The sequence below is a fragment of the Haemaphysalis longicornis genome, unplaced genomic scaffold (genome assembly GCF_048455015.1).
Source record: "Haemaphysalis longicornis isolate Haplotype H1 unplaced genomic scaffold, Haemaphysalis longicornis Haplotype H1 scaffold_6, whole genome shotgun sequence".
In the NCBI taxonomy this organism is placed as follows: Eukaryota; Metazoa; Arthropoda; class Arachnida; order Ixodida; family Ixodidae; genus Haemaphysalis; species Haemaphysalis longicornis.
The window spans coordinates 184,271,554-184,275,210 of record NW_027526407.1 but is presented as its reverse complement, the minus strand read 5'-3'; positions in this window follow the sequence as shown (position 1 = coordinate 184,275,210).

Sequence of the window (3,657 nt, the reverse complement as noted above, 5' to 3'; positions counted from 1 at the left end):
GTGATAACCAACCTTTGGGAAAAGTAAATGTGCTTACTTGAGACAGGAGGAAGAAATCTATGGCAACAGAGATTTGTGATAGTGTGCACACACCAAGCACTTCATAAAAAATAAAAAGTAAGCTACCTCTGTCACTGAAAAAAACTGAGTGACCAATGCGTGCTCCCCATGATCAGTAAGGGACAGAACTTTACTAACTACCAAGTAACTGGAAAGAACACTTGGGTAATCTGAACTGGCCATGGAGACGAGGATGACAGGAATAAGGCTAAGAATGTGGCAACATGCTTCGTGGATCAGAGAAAATACAACAATAGCAGACATTACAACCCTAATGAACAAAAAAAACGGCTGCGGATATGCTAGTTGTGTTGGCAATGTCGATGAAACACGCTAGTCGACTGGAAAACCCGCCAAGTAAATGCTTGCTTTCACTTTACACTCAGGTGTCATGTCATTCTTCTCTCGTCTCATTCCTCCCGAGATAACGCGCTATAAGTTTGCTCAAGTGAATTTACATTTACCACGTTTTACTGCCCCACGTCGGAGTCTCGATGCCGCTGAGCAGACAGGCGTGAGTCGAGGCACCCTACTACAACGTTTGTAGAACAGCGTTGCCCTACTCCAGTAGCGTTTCAGGCGGAACGTGGAAGTCTCTGGTGCTATCTTTCGTCGCTGTTTACGTTTGATTCCTAAACGCTTCTAGTATCTGTTTTAGCGCAGTAACAGCAGGCGACAGTTCTCGGCAGTTCATTTAGTATTATTTGCTATCGCAAAAATCAAGCTCCCAAAGATTTTTAAATAATAAAATGCTGCAAATATCCCCTAAGTGTATTTCCTGTCCCGTACTTGTTCAACAAGGTTGACAGGTGTGAATATCGAATTGACACCAGACTTAAACGTGTAGATTTGGCTGTGGGTTTATTATACCATTGGGCAGCTTGTATTTCACTCTAACTGGGTGGCTGAATTTAGTCCCAGACAGACCGACGGAAGAAAATATCAGCGTTTAGGTAGCCCAAAGAAGACTATCGTCTGTAAAAAATGATTTAGGAAACTATGTATTGAGACTTATCTGCAGCTGGTGGTTCACAATTGTAACAGAATAGCTCGGAGAGAGAAGAAAGAGGGTATGGCTACAAAAGAACGAGAAGGGCATAAAATCGCTGGAGAGGAAAAAATTGCGATAAGTAAACAAAGGTTGGACTCAGCCATCGGAGGATGGAAGCTTTTGGAATCAGTAGGGCAGGCCTTCGTCTTGTGGTTGACCTACAATGGCTGATGACAATTATAAAAATGATGAGGATGACTTGATTCTACAAATTCTACTGCCAAAGTTACACAGTCACAGCATTGAATATTATCGGTGAAAAATAATGGCAGCACGGTGTAAAGTTCAAATACAAATATTAGAACGAGCCGTTCTTGTGTAAAGTTATGCCATTGTATCACGGTTTTTACAACTAATGATTTTTTACGAGACCCTGCCAATATATTAATCACATGAAATTAAACGTGCAATTGTCAAAAAAGCTTTACGTAAGGAGTGCTTTTATTAGCATTAAGAACACAATCAGATCACATTATATTTTATGAGCTCCGGTAGTGCAAGAATAGAGTCTAGGGACGTTTTGGGTTGCCAATCATGATGCACCAATATTAAAAGTTTATAGCCATCGTTACATCTGTCATGTGTCAGGGCACCCCTTGAGTGGGGGACGCATCAAACCCCCTAAAAACAGGAAAGAAAAGAACAAAGGAACGGCCACTTGAAGTGCGCACCAAGATCGTGCCAATCAGCAAGTGCCGGTGCCGACGCATAAGGAATCATTGGCAAAGGTGACAGCGCACCGCTCGCCCAATCAGGAAAGGCGACGCATGAGACAAGTGGCGAGATGACCATATAAGGATAGGAAAGAAGCAAGAAGCCAACGGGAGTGCGCCACGAGAGAGCCAAAAGGGCATACAAGCGGGGCGCACAAAGAGAAACGGGAGGCAAGAAAAAGAAGAAAGCAGGAGGCGGCCGGAGTGCGTGCGCTTCAACAAACGAGCCAGGGGGACACGGCCAGGCCATCGACCGTGCCATCCGACCCTGGGCGGGAGCGGGCCGACTTCGCATCGGCACCGTCATCCTAGGTGCACCACGAACCTGCGTCTTCATGGCCCCAGCGGCATCGGTCGGGCACCAGCGGCCAGCGTCCACGCTCAATCGACGTTCATCTCGACGGCCCCGAAAGGCTGCGTTCGGGTCGAGCCTACCTGGAACGTCCAGCGGCAGCGGCTACCAGGGGGTAGCCACAGAAGAAAGTGAGCACGCGCGGAGCCCACGCCGTAGAAGGATTGACCGCGCGCATCGAACGCCGCCACCGAAGCGAGAAGACGGCTACAAACAGGTTGCGGCCACGCAACGGGTGCGACACGTCAGCGCCGACGACAGCAGGGCAGCCCAGTCCAGTAGGGACGCAGTTGTAAGGGACACATCTAGGTAGTTGTGATACCAGAAAAATAAACTAGAACTTGATTAAGGAGTGTATTTGAACTGATAGTGTAGGACTTTAGGGTGCAGACTTTTGGAGTTTTATTTGAATTGTATATTGAGCTGTTAAGTTAGGGTTTTGTATTTGAGTTGTGTTTTGGGATTCTTAGAGGTTTGAGTGTGTATCATTTGCGTGTAGTTTAATTTATGAGGGCTTTGCGTTAGGGTTTTTGAGTGTGCATAAATGTATATGTTGTTAAACCCGTCAACGGCTTCCCTGTGTCCGTGTTTGAAGCGCAAGGAGGTGAACGGGCAGGATATGGCAGAGTCGCAGGACAGACGCCTAGAGATGAGCGCTTTGAAACTAAGCCCGACCCAAAAGCACGTGGCGTTGAAAGTACGCACTTGGCATACAGCGAAGAAATCAATAAAAAAATAAAAGAAGGGGTCGCGCAAAAGACCGCCGTGGAGGGAGACGCGTTTCAAGTGCGAGCAGGTAAACAACTCGAGTTGTGCACCGTTGCATGCCTTCCGAGAGGAGATGAACGCACTGAGAAAGCACCAGGCATAAGCCAGTTATATATTCCTGGCGCCTTTGACTCATTTGATTTAAAGGTGTCTCAAAGATCACTAGTTGAATCCGAGGTGCCTGCCACTCCGGGAACTGGTACAAATGGCGGCAGGCAAAAAGGATTTAGCTGTGGCCATCAGAAACGTCCATTTGTACGGAGGCTACCATTGTCTCTGAAAAGGGCACCGCAGCCTCTTTACACAGTCAAGTCGTCCAAGCAGGGTTTGACCTTGTTACAGAGGTCGGCGGTGCAGAGCCAGGTGCCGGGTTTCCCGAACACGCGCGACCACTCTCTGAAAGCGAAAGCTTGGAAGTCGACCAAAGTTCGCGAAAAAAGGAGCCAGACAGGGCTGTACTGCAGGAGAAAGTTGGCGCAGACAAGAAGGGTGTGCGATCCCCCAGTAAGCAATCTCGCACTGCCTTCAGCGAGAAAGAGCATGAATCCTACAGGGAGCTTTTGGAGAAAGGGGAGAAAGACTGCGTGGGGCACAGGCGGGCTGGAGTGTGTGAGCGTAGCCATACCAAGAAAGTGAGGCTAACGGAAACAATAGCTCATCTACCCCCTGGTTCCGTAAAGCCTGAATGACTGCTAGGGTTTCGACTGAGTCAA